At 42.7% G+C, this 16,952-nt stretch overlaps 1 protein-coding gene across 6 annotated transcripts in view; it reads left to right on the top strand.

Annotated features, from left to right (window-relative positions):
- LOC138259028 (transmembrane protein 40-like) overlaps positions 1-16,952 on the top strand; it is a 181,386-nt gene that overhangs the window by 34,001 nt on the left and 130,433 nt on the right. The window lies entirely within an intron of this gene.

The raw sequence follows: 16,952 nt of genomic DNA on the forward strand, positions 1-16,952 counted from the left end.
CTCGATTGTTAGTGAGTGCTCGATCGTGGGTGAGTGCTACATTGCCTGTGAGTTCTGGAAAGTGAATGCCTTCTGGATTGTGAATTAGTGCTGGATCATAGTGAATGCTGATTTGTCGATGTTTTGTGGTTAAGTGTTGGATTGTGGGTAAGTGCTGGATTGTGGGTGAATGCTGGATCGAGGGCGAGTGGTAGATTGCAGGTGAACGCTGGATCCTGGGTGAGTGCTGGATCATGAATGAGTGCTGGATCCGGGGTGAGTGCTGGTTCGTGGGTGAATGCTGGATCATGGGTGAGTGCTAAATCGCAGGTGATTGTTGGATAGTGAATTAGTGCCAGATTGTGGATGAGTGCTGGATCGTGATTGAATCCGGATTTGAGGATAAATGCTCGAATGTTGATACATTTTGGATTGTAGGAAAATGTTGGTTCATATGTGAGTGCTAGGTCTATGGTGAGTGCTGGGTCAATGGTGAGTGCCGGACCCTTGGTGAGTGCTAGATTGCTAGCTAGAGTGCCAGTTTGTGGATGAGTGCTGGATAGTGGGTGCCTTCTACCAGGTGGCTCAACTGATGACATGGGTTGGCTAGATAAATAATCTTTTTAGAATTTAAAATATTTCATCTAAGTTCTGAAGCATTGGTAATTGAGGAATACACATGATTTGGAGCATTGCAGTTGGTGAATGTGTAAGACAGTGGCCGTGAACTTGTGCGTCCACATCTGCATGTCTTCTTGTAATTTCAAACCTCCGTCTGTTTTGCACTGGAGCAGATAAATTAGATGTCAACTAAGTAAACATAATTGTTTAAACCATGTTTGCGAGACAGTGGTTAAAAAGAGAATGATAGTTTTAGATATTTTAAAAATAATCTAACAAGTCACTTCTTGATTGTTAAAGCCTGCCTTTCTGTAGAATAGAGACTCCCACTTGTTTATGAACGATATCAGGTGCATGACTGAGACAACTGTGCGCATCATTGCTTGGCTATTTCAGTTGACATCCGTACGAATTAAGGGCCAGATGTATCAAAGGGTTTTACCCATTCTGTGTCTATGGGAAAATGTGTTGGTACATATGGCCCTAAGTGCAGTAACAGTACATTCTGCTCTGCCTTTTAACCTTTACAGTGCTCAGCTGCCTTATGGCTTTGTTTGCTCTATACAGATACCAAATGCATACATACATGCACAAATACACACACACACACACACACATATCTGCAAACTCTTCTTCAAATGAGCATCAATGTCTGTGATTTTGACACTAATCTGTAATACCTGTTACGAGGCCAAGTCTCAAGAAGTTTAAAGATTTAGGACTCTGTATCCAAATTGAAAATCAAAATCAAAATCTAAAATGACTGCGCTTTAGACACATTTGAGTATCAAAGACAATTCTCTCTGACGATCACTGTACATCACTCACAAATGACTGATACCACACTGCCTGTTGGTAAAATGTACATGGTGGTGTGTGTAATTAACCTATAATATCCCTTACTTTTGGAATATTTCAGTGGGATCTAGCTCTTAAATTACATTGATTGGTCCAACCTTTGCACTGGGCCGTTCTTTGTGTTGTACTGATATAACATTGCCCAAAATATCGAATGAATGTGAGTTTTCTGTATCCCTCAAGACTTAGGAAGGTCTGTAATAAAAATACATTCTCTACAATATCATCAATGCACACACCTAATTCAAATGCACTACTCAGCTGATGACTGAAAACCTGCCAACAAACAGCATCTCTACCTTCAGTATCTCCGGTGGGATATTTGCCCTGTTTGGAGGACGGTGAAAGGCAGATGGCCGCTGGCAAAAACTCCTTGGTCTCCGCCATACGGCTGCCTGTGTGGCCCAATGTGGACTGAAATGCTGATGGTTCTAATGTCCATTCTAAAGTTAATAATACGCTGCTGTGCCTGGTAACCTCCCTAAAAGTACATCACGCAGAGGGTAGTTTACTTACAGTAATGAATGAAACAAAGAAGAGGGACCAGGAGATTGATTGGTCCAGTGCACATACTCCCAAAATGTATAATATATTATACATGTAGTACACAGCGTAGCATGGTCCTGACCCCGTAGTTCAAGAACAGGGCTTAGGACCATGCCGCGCTGTGTACTACACCATCATTATAATATCCGGAATGATTTTTTCGCCCCAATTTTTTGGAAGTAGTTCTTCTTTCAAATCATGGTCGGTGACCAACAACCTTGTCTAACAAACCGAGGCTTGTAGTGAGTAATTACTCCACTTTTTTTATTTGCTGACAAGCATGTTACCCATATATATATTTTTTTTTCGAGAAAGATTTATGTAAGAGTCCTGATGAAGCGCCAGTGATCCTCTTTTGGTCAATTTATTTGAAGCGCGAAACATGTTGACTTTTTTAGAGGGTGAAGTGACTCTTCTTTACCCCGTGTGTTTGTAAAGTGTGGGATCATCATTCCCCTTTCACTTTCCATTTGTTTTTAATCTTGACTGGGTTCTCTCTGATTTATTAAATTTACATTGAATAAGCACCTGAGCCAATTTTAATTTGTATATATCTCTCCAGCCGCCATTTGGTAACTTAAAGATTTGGTGGTACCAAGGCACTTTTTTCATTCTCAACGGCAGGAAGGTCTGATTCAGGACCTCTTCAGACATTGCAGTGCCAGTCTGATGTGGAGCGTGGCCCAATGATGATGCATGAGGGCTATTGCTTCTAATCTATACATGTGCCTGTGAGAGAGAGGGGGGTTAATTCCCTCCATACTTTGGAACCGTGCACCCGGTTACTTCTACTTACAGTAATGCCCAGGGCATAGCTTGTTCTGCAAGGTTGGAGGTTTGTGGATTTTGCATTTCAATCACACTGCCATATAATGTAAAAATACATTATACAGGAGCAAAATACATGAGGGGGCCTAAGGGGCAGTGGAAATTGAGAGGAATACAGATTGATAGGGAAATTAAATGAGGGAAAATACAGTATTTTGTAAATTTACCAACATTTTTGAAGCCTTCAAAAAGATAAAGCGAGAGTGTGTGCATTTTTGTCTGTGTCTATGTAAACATTTGTGGTGAAATCCGACAGACACCTCACCATAACCAACTGAAAGCATTTTTATCCAACTATTTAGCAGAAAATAACTTCATTAAGTGGTTATAACACCCCAAACACCCCCACCCACCAAAAGCTACGCCCCTGAATGGCCCTGCAATAAGCTGGACTGAGCAGTATCCTCCAATGCATGCCGCTCCATAAGATCATATGTGTTGCGTAATGCCGGATGGCATCCAGTAAAAACGAACGCGTTTTCCTATTTTGAAATTTATGATTCTTTGGGCATCACTATTTCCACAACGTCGCTGGGATTATTCCCAAACATGGGATACAAGGGAGTGTAATGCGGAACCTGTGTTTCTGTGCTGATTCTCACATGTTTTCTAGTGGCATGACATGCCACCCTATGCAAAATGTGATAAGGGGCTCCTGTGTTTCCCTACCCCACAGATGTTCACTGGCAATGAGTTAAATTGGGGCCTCCTGAAAGGTTGAGGGGCCCTCAGAAGTGTTGAGGACCCCCCTGCACCACATAGACTTGTGTTACGCCCCTGAGGTTTTTCCCCATTCTATGTAGTTTATAATCTAAGTATTTTGCATGCATGGGTCCAGATGCAGTGTTCCCACATTACTTGTAATCCCTATGGATCCAGTGATTACTGTTATCGGCCCACCCAGGATTAAGGAGGAATTGGTAATCAGCCCCCATGGGCCTCATTAAGAGTATAGCGGACGAGTATCTGGGGAGGAAACTTATTTTCCATAAAACCTGAATTTACTGGTCCCAGAAACACTGGACTTGGGTTTGTTGGCTGCAGATCACATCCGCTTGAACGGGAAGTAAAGAAGGGGAGGGGCTGCTGGCACATGTGGAGCCCGGCCTCAGCTCACCCATCATGCAGTTTGGGTGGGGCAGTCCATGCTCACCTCAGTGAAGCCACATATCCCCCTCACACAAGGTGCCCTCCCTGCCCCCCGCACAGCAGTACCAACCCGCACAGGTCCTCCTACTAATATATACCACCTGCTCAGAGCATGTGGTAAATAGCAGAACAGTTCCTGGAATGGGAGAAACAGTATTTGAATTTTCACCCAGTATTTCCGTGTTGGAATAGTTATTCCCCATTCTGAGGAGTATTGCAGATTACGTCCTTCGGTGTTGCTTCACCTTAATTTGACAAATTCATAACGAGGGACACAACGCCAAGAGCTTTTGAGAGAGCTGAGCAGATGATCACTTTTAGTTCTGCCTGATAGAATATTGTTTTTTCCCATGTTGTGTGCAAAGGAGGGTGGCCCAAACTATTGCTCCCAAACGATGATTCACCCACCCTTGTTACTGTGCAATGTGAAAAGAGTAAACACATGCTAATATATGAAGAAGGTAATAATTGATTTCTTAGCTTTCATAGTGTTTACCTTGGTTTGAAGTGTGAATATATATTATGACAGTTTCATTCTGTGAAATTAATGACCTTGACTTGACAAGAGGTGTCTCTAGGAATATTGGTCTTTGTTGAATATGCCACGTGGGATTTTGGATTTTATGAATAATACCCCTGATGTTATTAGGCAATGGATTCAGCAATTCATCCTGTTCATGTAACCACCAAGAAGCTCATATTACCTTATTGGAGGGACGTTTACTTAGTGGCTCCTATATCAATATTAATATCTTTAACTGAGTGTTTGGAGAGAATGACATTAACGCTTCAAGGAGAAATATATGAACCGTCTGGCGCCCCTTTCTGAACACGGCTCAACCGTGCGTGTAGTTTTTGGATCTGGTGGCACAGGCGAACACCTTTATTTTTATTTTTTATCCAGTCAGGGTCGGACTGGGATGGAAATTAGCCCCCGAAACCAAAATATAAGAGTCCTCCTTTAGCGAATCAGAAGCTAAAACAAGTAACCCACATTAGCCAACTGGGGCAGCTGGATAGCCACGGGAGCGGCGGGCGAGCAGGACCGGCCAGCGCATATTTTTATGTGGCCCCTCTAAAATGAAGGGCGTCGGGTTGGTTCATGTGGTTGGCTCATTTCAGGTTCTGCTGTGAAATGAGTGACTGCCAGCCCTGCACTTGAATGGCTGCAGCGGGCTGTTCTTTGGCGATTTAGTTGACAGGGTCATCTGTGAGGCAGACGCCTGGCCTAGGTTGGGGTCACGGACCACACATGCCGAGACCCTACTTCCTGCCACTTTTCTCAGATAAGTCCAGGCAGAGAAACACTTTGATATGGGGTGAGACATAAACCGAGTTTTTATTTTCTATTGAGCTCATTAACTGAATCCCTGAGCTGTTGAAGCTGCTCTGCCCGAGGCTCGCGGAGCCCGATGAAGACGGTCTGTGGCTCAGCTATTTTCACAGATGAGGACGATCTGTGGCCCAACTATGTTCTCGTATGTATCCTGAAATGTTTTCTGAAATGTATTAGTTAGGATTTCCTAGCAAGCAGGGTTAGAAGGTATTCATTGTGCAGTGTGGCATGGTGTAGATCTGCTGTAAAGTTATTTTCATACATATTGTTCCCGAAAGGATACCTGCGAGTTATATGTATTTCGAGGACGCATTCCAGTACAATGCACCTGTACTATAAAAAGGTTTTTCTTGGATGTATTCTAAAATGTTTTACACATGACTGCTCATGCAAGGAGCATGGAATGGGAATCCCAGGGTATAAATATATTATTGTGGCTGCAACCAACAGTGGACTTTCTATGAAGTAAATGAAATGTTTTGTGCACAGTATATGCCACATGAGAATGGTTCAACGAGAATTCACTTAAACGAACACTGTCCGAATATTTGCATATAAACTACAGATGGGCATACAATCCGAAATGGTTAAAACAATGAAAAGGGGCGCTATGTATGCGTTAAAGCAGAGTGTATTCATGCACGATTCCTGAGATAATTTACCAGTATGGTCAAAATATATTTAGAAGCAGTCAAAATTGAATTACACATAATTATGCTCACACATGTAATTGGGGATAGGTAACCTCTAATAAAATGTTGTTGTCCTGCGTGAGGCCAGGGTGAGCAGCCTTTCCAGCTGGCTTTTGCTCCTAGCATTGGAGCAAATTGAGGGCTACCAGGGAATGCTGCTGCCTAAAGGGTATTTTCTCATTTGCATATTCAGTTCCCATACCTGGTATGGAGCAGCACCACCTTCCGGTAATTATGTGCAATGCCACCGGTGAAGGGGCTTGGAGGGATAGAGGGAAGGCTGACACGAAGGTAGGTGCCCTCCAGCTGTGTATGTCTGTGTGCACCTACTTATAGGTTGCATGTAAGGGTACCTGTGTAATGTTTCATACCTTGTGTGATTGCATGTGTTCTTCTATCTTTTCTTTAGATCATAGCCCTGTATAGGTCTGATTACACGGTGCCCAGTACTGGGGTAATATTTTATTGCTACAGTACTGTAAATCACCACCATTGCCATGCAATTCTGAGCAAAACTCAAAGGAATTGTGAACTACCATGTGGGACCAATTTTCTGTCTGTTTAACTAGACGTAATTTCCAGTTCAGTGAGGTTTAAATCTATGTACTTACAACCCGCTTTGAGCAGATGGTAATGTGTGCAGGGACTGGTGGGGTTTGTGGGAGGGTGGAAGGAGGGGTGAGGGAGGGAAGGCAAAGTTGTTTTAATATGGGAAACACTGTATCCTCCCCTGACAAATAAAGTGGAATAAGGCTTGGCGGCTCCTGCAGCCAAAGCATCATGGGATTTTTCTGGATGGAATTTTCGGATGGAAAAAATGGTGTATGATTCTACTACCGCACCCCGAAAAACTGGATGAGAGCCAAACCTGGCCAATCTGAATCAGGTGGAACGAAATTCTTTACAGTCATTTCCTACTGCCTGACTCAGAATCGGGGCCTAGCAGGGATCTGGGTGCATTTATTAAATTCTTAGCATCCAGATTAAGAAGGAGCAGAAACCTCCAACCTCAAATAATTATAATTACTGCTTGCTTTAAAGCGTAGTTACAATCTTCCTGGGCTACTTTAAGGCGTAGTTACAATCTTCCTGGGCTACTTTAACGCAACGTGGAGGCAGCCAGAAGTACGTAGCTCCTTGCAGCTTATGCACTAACCAACTGAGCTATATAACTCTGAAAGTAGGTATTTTCCACAGACAGCTTAAAATGTCCAATTTAGTCTAGTTACCCTTACCAAATATCTCTGCATCATAAAAAACAGTAATTCAGAGCACTCCAAATACTCATCTAGTAAAATGCTGGCAGTCATCTGTAATTTGATGAGGATTTATGATTGAACAGTTTTTATTGAAAAAAATACCGCAGAGATGGGTTGCATCAAGAATGATGGTGGGTTCCTCTTCTTCTTCTGGGAACCAGGTGCTTTGTCATGCTCCGCAACTTGATATTTCTCTGCCACCGCACTAAATTTGTGCCATGGACCCAATTCACCCTCAGCTCTCTCCTATTTCTATTGTACCCGTCTACCCCAACCACTGCTGAGTCACGAATGATGGCACCCTGCATACTCACTGTTCTATAATCACTGGTAGGTTCATTGGTTGAGGAGAAGAACGATAGGGGTCTCCAGTGTCGCTCTACATGTAACCAATCCTGAATCTGGACCTGGGGCTCACTAGCACTCACAGCCATCGTCCACCAGTGCCAACAGCCCTTAGGACAGTGACGGAAGAAGAATGAGGCTGCTACTAGGAGCCTTGCAGGCTGTGGCCATCTTGGGCTTCTGCTCTCAGGCCCTCTCAGAAGGATAAAGTTTTAGAACAGGATAGTAGGAACATTCCAGCACCCCATCACCTGAGATCTGGTTGGATGTGGCGACACATATTTTCAGAGTTGGGTTTGGACTGTAAACTACTCTTCCTATGGAAGTGGTGTACATTGCGTGTTTTATTGGTTGCCCCTTGCAACTCCAACTGATTTGTTGTTTCCTTTACTACCAATACAACAGGTATCATTCACTAACAAGCTCAATTCAAGGCGGGCGATAACAGAGAATGCAAAAACCCCAGCACAAACAACATATGTGCCAAGTATCGGGTGTCTTTTTGAAATAAATATATACTTTTTTTTAAGTTAGGTAATTACACATACACAGGTTTCGCATTAGGTTTTGCACACCATGGTAGCTGCAATTTTACACCATTTGTACAGTCATTTTAATGTAAGTCTTGCTCTGTATAAGTGTTTCAAACATTTTACACAAACCAGATTTTTATAACATGATCTAGTGCACATTCTCTATATTAGAAAGCTGACCAGTTGCGCAACAATGATGCAGCTTATATTGTTTGCAGACCACAAAATACTCATGCTTTTCTATGACTGTTCTTATTTTCTTGACTGAGCCTCAGCCTTTTTCAGTTCTTCATTTCCATAACTCTCCTGAATTTCCCTTCCCACTTTTCACCATTCCATTGACTCTTCCTTCACAGTACTATTGCCTTTCACTTACTTTCCCTGCTATCCACCATTTTACTGACTCTCCTTGTCCCCCGGTATCCTATGGTAGCCATTTTCTATTTCGTCAAACCTATTTATGTTAAGATTGTTTTAAGAAGTTGCTCTCCAGAGGGGTGCCACCCAGCGCATGACAACAACTAAGCTTGCTCTTATGAAAATCAACCTGTGTGTTACTCACAACTAAATGTATTGCCAGACCTTAACAGGAGGAAACATCCTCTACAATTGATAAATCTGCAAAACGAAAGAAGTAAAAATTTGTCACTAATAATTTACCTCAGAAGCATTAGGCCTCTAAATGAACATCCAAAGATGCCCTGTAGTGTATATCTCAGGAATTCACAATGCAGAGTTATGTGTCAAATATTTCGTTTTCTTCTTAGTTTAGTCAATGAAATTCATTAATGCAAAACGGTAAATATAAATGTGTGTTTTTCCTCACGAAAATCTGCATTTTATTTTGGAGTTCTCAGCCCTTTATTAGTGAGATATTTTAAAAGCTGAATACTGCTGCTTTTTCACAGCCTGTGGTTAAAATCGTACAAAAAACAGTTTGTCATCAGATACTCAAGGGTTGTATGCCAGAACGCTGAGAATAAAGCAGTTGCGTTACAAATATCATATCCAGAATATCAACTAATGGTTAAGGTGACTTCATAGTTTGGTGTAATCAAATTCGGTAGCACCACAGAGTTTTAATGAACAACTAGAGCACTGACATTTTGTATTTAAGACAAAACACCATTTTGTAGGAACAGGAGCGGTTGAATTTAAGGCCTTTCCAGAATAATAGTCTGAGGTGAAGGAGCATTGAGATGTTAATGTAGGTACGGAACCAAAACGTGGTTGGTTGAAGCCCCCCGAGGTCCCAGCTGGCCATCTGCCTCCTGCGGAATACCGCCTTGATGGAATCAGAGTGTCTGCTCTGACTTCGCTGGAGCTGTCGAAGCCAATCCAAGTCCAGTTGCCTTGCCACCAGTCCTTTGGGCAGTTGTAGGATAGACCTCTTTTAGCCCTAAGCAATGGGGTAAAGGTTGCCGGGGCCACCACCTACACACCTTGGGCATGTTCAAGATGACAAACATCTTGAGCCACACTAAGTTTGCACTAAAGCGTTGTGTGTGTGGGGGAGTGTACTATGGTAATCCAAGTGTCCTCCCATATCTGGCACTAAAATTGAGCAACCAGAGAGTGGATGCTCAAGAAATGTCTTGGCATTACGTTCCCGTCCTTTCACGAGTGCCCCCAGCGTTACATGTAAGCTCAGCAGGCCTTTCAGGAAGGATTTGACACTCCAGGAGGATTTGACCCTGTAATGTCGAATAGGATGCTCACAATGCTCACAACTCCCAATCTGCATATTCTGTGATGTCCAGAGGCGTCATCTCTGCCCATTCTGGTCAGCAGGTAGGCATTTAATATTTTTCCTACCTACCGAGATGCTAATCACTGGCTGGGAGATGTTGGAGAGCAAATGCATATTGGCCTCCATGAATTTCAAGGCAGGGAAAAGGTAACTTTCTAAAAGTTAATTTTCCTTAATATAAATTAAAATTCTGATTTTGCCATTGATGTGAATATTTAATAACTATTAAAAATAATTAAACAACCAGGGTTCTGGCTAGCTCTACTGCCCAGATTCATTATTAGCATTTTATGTGCTCCAGAAGAGCTTGGCTAGCCAGAATGAAAAATAGCTTTTCGGTGCTAGTAACTATAAGGACATGCCAACATTAAATTTCTACATGTCCCACTTTTAAGTACAAACCACCTTGCTTTGTGGGCAACAATGCCTACATAGGGTAACTTGCAGATTTTACACTGCAATAGTCAGGCTTCACTAGTAGGCCTGAAATTATGTTTTACACTGTCACTGTAGTAGATGGCACAATGGGTGCTGCAGTGCACTAGTAGCATATAATTAACAGACGCTGGGTACACTTTGTACCATATACTAGGGACTTAGAAGTAAGTTAAATAAGCCAGTTCGTAGTATATTGATCACATCAAATTGAAAGGAGGAGCACAGGTGCTTTACCACTGGTTAGCAGTCAGCAAAAACAGGTAAGGCAAAAATCTGGGGGACATTATTGCAAAAAGATGACCATTTCCTACAGTGAGGGTTAAATATGGGCTGTTTGAACTGAAAACTGTGGAAATATTACGTGTTATGGTGCCTACATTTTTTGACAACCCAAGTAGATATTTTGATTGCACGTATGTCACTAACCAGCTGCTTTGAATGCTTGCTGTTTTACACCTCAAGCAGATTTCACAAAATTTAGTTCGCTCCTAATTGAGGTTTTACATTTTTAATATCGTTCATTATAGCATTGGTGAATCAAACATGAGACAGATGATGAGCTAAAAGATCCACAGGGATGAACCTTAAACATTCTTCTTCTTCTGGCCTGTGATTACACAGACTCTGCTCGGTGATTTCTTATTACCCAGCAGCAACATTTGCTGCCAGTGTATAGTAGATAGAAGACTGACACTAGCCATCAGATATCTAACTAAGAAGGCATTAATATGTCTTTATAGAGGCACCCAAACCACCAAAGCCTAATATAGTATTGACTCTAAAGTATTTGTAAATTTCTGCGTTAGCAGGTAATCATCTCTGCCACACACGAGGCTGAAACAGTACAACTGGCCACAGTACTTTTTGTGGTTGTATTGGAATGCAGGGGAATTGGTTTGTAAAAGGTTTGTCTTTTCTATAATTCACTTCAGTAATTCACTTAAAATATAGGGGCATATTTACAAGAAAGTGGCGCATTGGTCCTGATGTGCCACTTTTCTTACGTCACCCCTGCCCCACCTAACAACACCATGATTGCGCCGTATTTACAATAAGGCACACCATGGAGGTCGTTAGGACAATAGCATCAACATTTTTGATGCTATCGTGGAGCTTTGTTGCACTAGCATCACATTTTTTTGACTCTAGAGCAGTAAAGCATAGGGCGGCCCTTTGATTAAAATTATTGTCTGTCATTTTAACACCTGTGCTTAGAAGGTGTTAAAAATGATGGAAAAAATGTTGCAGTGAAATCTTGTAAGTTTCACTGCGCCATTTTTTGTGCCTCCCTGCGTCAGAACGAAGAACCCTTGCATATGTTGTGCCTGGCATAGGCATAATGTAGCGCAAGGGTATACAAAGTGGCGCAAAGAAAGCATTGCACCGCTTGGTTCATATGGCATGGGAGATAGGCCTCCTTAACCCCACCTTACCGTAAAAAAAAGGACCCTAAGGAGGCGCAAGGTGGCGCTAGGGGCTTATAAATATGCCCCATAGCCTTTAATATATTGCCTCCTTCTAGTCAGTTCTCATCAGAAATCCGATTGGGAGCACACTGCCTAATGTTCCAGTCAAGTTCGCCCCTTGCATCCTGGAACATGCAGTTTGAACAATTAACACTTGCTTGAAAAAATCTGTAGTATTTCACCAAAGTTAGTGCAGACAGTACTGTTCATCTCTAGACACGTGTTTCTGGGTTAGTGCCCTTCATCAGTAGAAAGCAAAGAACAACAAAAATATCTGGGGTTGCTGGAAATGCCGGGGATATCGTCTCAGGTTTAGTACCACTCCTCGGCTCACAGGTGCGTCTCCAGAGCTCATCAGCTCAATGGCTCGAGGGAGCCTTTTAAACTTGAAGTCCGATTGGGAGCACACTACCTAACATTCCAGTCGAGTTCGCCCCTTGCATCCTGGTACATGCAGTTTGAACAATTAACACTTGAAAAAATCTATAGAATTTCACCAAAGTTAGTGCAGACAGTACTGTTGATCTCCAGACACGTGTTTCTGGGTTAGTGCCCTTCATCAGTAGAGACCAAAGAACAACAAAAAATTTTGGGTTGCTGGAAATGCCGCCGATATTGTCTCAGGTTTAGTACCACTCCCCTGCTCACAGGTGCGTCTCCAGAGCTCGTCAGCTCAATGGCTTGAGGGAGCCTTTTAAACATGAAGTCCGATTGGGAGCACACTGCTTAACATTCCAGTTGAGTTCTCCCCTTGCATCCCAGTACATGCAGTTTGAACAATTAACGCTTGCTTGAAAAAATCTGTAGTATTTCACTAAAGTTAGTGATTACAGTACTATTCATCTCTAGACACGTATTTCTGGGTTAGTACCATTTATCAGTAGAGACCAGAGAACAACAAAAATACCTGGGGCTGCTGGAAATGCTGCCGATATCTCAGGTTTAGTACCACTACTCAGATCACAGGTGCGTCTCCAGAGCTCGTCAGCTCCATTTTTGAACCATTGGGTTGCAGCATGGGTGGCACAGTATTTTCCTCATGATACCGCTGTCTCGCACTCAGAGATATTTGGTTTGTTTGATGGACACTCGGTTGGAAAACCTTATTTTGATGTTGTACATAATAAACCTCCCAAGGAATATACGTTGTGGCAACACAGAAAGCCAGGGCAGTCATGTGATTTCTAGCACTCGTATTTGCATCTTAGGTTTTGTTATATTTAGTCAGAGACGTACATATACCATATGTGATGACATGCCTGCATGCCTCCCAAAAGCTAGACTAAGGTGTGTGACGGAGTTGATGATGAGGCCAAAGGGAGCAAAGGATAACATGTTAAGCATGACACTCAACATTTACTACTAATAATAGACGATCTATAATGTTAAAATGGAATTATGTTAGCTTTGCCCATCCATCAGCCAAGGGTGCTTACTGGCATACATATGTAGTGAAGTGTAAAGTTTCTATATCTTTGTAGCTATAGAAGGGGTAATTAAAATAAGTTACAAGATACTTGTGATGAAAAAGATTATCTTGTAATCAAAATCTCTATAGCTTTGACTCAAAAAACTCTTACTAGATATGTCAGGGTTACTAACCTATGCAAGCTTCTGGATTTTCTTTTTAACCAACTGCTGGGTCGAAAGTGTAGCAGTAGCATGGTTGCAGATGCTAAAATACCCAAAGTAATGTAGAATTTGCACACAGGTCTAGGAATTGTTCAATATCCTTTAAATTTGCCCTGCTGCGAAGCCAGGGCTGGCCCTTTGATTCTGATATCTACCCAAAAAGAAAGTGTTTAGCCTAGCACATGGGCGAGAGACAGTACCAAGTTGTAAGTCTCTTTGCGATTTGTGAGTCAAAGTAAATTATGAGACCAATAGACTTCGTGCAAGGGCTCAGTTAACGGTAATTCTGTCCTCTTGTATGTTGTTGAGGCAATCTTGGGCTTGAGTTTGTTCTCTAAAGTGGCGAGGTGGATACATTCTGTTTTGATTACACGGTTGGTGATGAGAACTCAGAGGGGCTCCCTGTAAACTTAAAATATCTAGAGGAGGTCGGAGCTTTGAGTGGCACTGCTTGTGACTGGCAGATGTTTGGAATGAGATGAACTGTGATCAGTAGGAGAGGCACAATGAGAACCATTGGAATATCGTTTTGGTAAGAGCCAGGTTCGTTTGAAAAGAAAGTGTTTAGTTTACTGTACATATCCATTTTCGATGGTTGAAAACAGTGTGTGAAATAAATGAAGCTTAGTTACCAGAACGCAGCATGTGTAAAGCGAACGTAGCTGCACAAAAATGTCATTTATAGGAGTGGATTTCAAATCCTGATTCAGAGAATCAAGATTAGTGGATGCTTTCAACATTGCCATATTAAAATTGCAACTGCAGACTATCTGCTAGTATAATGTGAGAAGAGAAGTGTTCTCAGAGAAGGGAGGTTTCCCATAAGCATAACTTTGCAGATAATTGCAAACCTTCCCAATACGTTTTTACAACCATTTTGCACAGACTCCTACTTCCAGAAATAGGTGAGCAAGTGTGCAGAAAGGGTGTGGAAAGCTCCCAGAGCTCACGATATTTGATGTGTGTGCAGAAGATATTTCTCCAAATAGAAATGTGATACATTTACACCTCCAGTATGTACTCTACCTTCTTTCCAAGGAGCAATGTCATTGTACTTTTGCTGTTTTGGACGCAAAATGTGTGGAGGTCTTTCACCAGAAGCAAGCACCAGTCAGAGGTGCACTGGGATTCTGAAAGCTTGCACTAATGGAGATCTTGCCAGTTGGGTCCTCCTTAGCCCCCATCACTAAACATTCTCTCCCAAACGAGCTGGCGGCCACCTTCGGTCCTAGCTGTCACACTCCTCTGACAATCATGGTCTTCTCTTGACATTTCAAGTTTCGTATGAGTTTTACTGCATCTGGTTGTCGGAGTTTTCCTAATGCTTTGGCACTGCTTGGCACTAGATCATCCGATGGAATTCACGACCTGTTGAATTCCAGGACTCCCTTAGTCACAACTGTTTATGCCACCTCTACTGGGGAGATGTACCCAGATTTCTAGACCTCACTTGTGCCTGGTTCGTGTGGGGCTTGTACTCCATGTCACAGTAGTGACTTTACTTCAACTTGCCTGAGCTCCTCACAGCCTCTGTTTCTTCTGACTGGCATCTTCTTCCTTCAAAAGTACTTCAATGCCACACTTGAGCAGTCAGCTCTCTCCCTCTAGAAGGATACAGGCAACCCCTGTTTCAGGCCAGTTAAATCTTCCACAGGCTACTGGTCCTAAATCTGACAACCACAGTTGGCAGTCAGCATCCCAATCCTGGAGCTCAAAGGAATCTCTCAGTTGCAACTGATATGGTACCCAAGCCTCAGTCAGAAATCTTGGCTTCACTGGCTGGAAGTTTCTGTCCAATCTTTGAATTCAAGTTGCAAGCAATCTCTGTGTATTCCAGGAGTTATGGCTAGTTGTGCACTTTTGCAATTTTTGCACAGTTTGGTCCAGCCATTGTCTTTGCTACAAGTGTGATTGCAGAGACAGAGGGGGAGCTAGGGGTTTTCTCTTTGGAGCAATGCAAAACAAGAGCAGAAAGACAAGTGAGGCTGCCCCACTTAATTTCTTTTAACCTGTGGGTGGGTAGTCTCTCCCAAACAACAATGGGCTAGGAAAGGGCTGGAGGGGGTGAAACTCCCTAGCTGCAAAGGTACCCTTTCTCGTTTTCTAAAGCCATCAAACCTCCTCAGCCTGACCCACTGAAGAGGATATCTGGAATGTTCTAGAGGCGAAGGAGCATTTCACTATGCACCTACTCAAAGGCCTCTCCCTCCGATCCACCATCTTAAGTAGCACCAAAGTATGCCTGATACAAACTGGAACCGACTTTGGCCACATCCACATGTATCATTTCAGCTCTATATGCATCCTGTGCGTACAAGTAGCACACATACACACAACATATTGTGAGTATGTGTGTATGTGTGAAGGACCCGATTGCAAGTGACAGGCAGAACAATTAGAAAAATGCAGTAAAGTGTGGTAGGGGCTGTCCCAAACAGGTGATAGGAAAAGCAGACATGCCATGCAACTATAATCACTTCACTGCCACTACCTTCAGTCTTGTGATCCTTGGCGAGAGATGCACATGATTTTCCCTATCCCCCTAACCATGGTGGCCCGCTATGGATCTCACTCCATACCATGTACAGGCCTTGGTGCACATTAATGATTATCATGTGTGTTGAGGGAGAGTCTAAAAGCATTATGGGTTGCTATGGAGATATCAAGGCAGGAGGGCACACTCTCCAGAGGCATGGAGGGGACCTTTCTCCATTCCAACTTACTGGACTGAAAATTAATCTAAACAGAGTTTCTTCTGCACTAGCTATGAGATCTTGTTGAACCCTGTTCACATACAGCACAACTTATACCAGATGGACACACAAGTTTAAAATGCCTCATGGATCTATCCACTGGGTTCCATTTCCCAGGGAGGTATTTCCTATAAAAAAGATTCTTGGAGCCTGATTTAGAGTTAGCCAGACTGGTTACTCCACCACAAACGTGACTGATATCTTGTCAGCCTTATTAAAAATATGTTTTGTCTTTTAATGCACTTGAAGTAGAGCAGATGGGAAGCCTATAAAATCAGGTCCTAAATCTGGTGGTGAAATTCCTGGCCGAATTAAGGGCCAAATGTAGGTAAGTATAATTTTGCGACTTGCAATTTGCGAGTCATAGTGACCCGCAAATTGCAACTTGTAAAACCAAATGCAGAAAGGTGTCTCAGACACCTTCTGCGACTCGCTATGGGGTCCCACCTCATGAATATTAATGAGGTGGGTCGCAGTTTGCGACCCCATAGCGAGTCCCTGCACTCACAGGGATGGTGGCCTGCTGGAGACAGCAGACCTCCATGTCTGTGACTGCTTTTTTAATAAAGCAGTTTTTTTTTCTTTTTGCAGCCCGTTTTCCTTAAAGGAAAACGAGCTGCAAAAAGAAAAACTTCCGAAACCATTTGGTTTCGTTTTTTTCAGAGTAGGCAGTGGTCCATAGGACCACTGCCTGCTCTGAGAAAACATTTTTGTCGACATTCACAAAGGGGAAGGGGTCCCATGGGGACCCCTTCCCTTTTGCGAAT

Source organism: Pleurodeles waltl, chromosome 9 (genome assembly GCF_031143425.1).
Source record: "Pleurodeles waltl isolate 20211129_DDA chromosome 9, aPleWal1.hap1.20221129, whole genome shotgun sequence".
In the NCBI taxonomy this organism is placed as follows: domain Eukaryota; kingdom Metazoa; phylum Chordata; class Amphibia; order Caudata; family Salamandridae; genus Pleurodeles; species Pleurodeles waltl.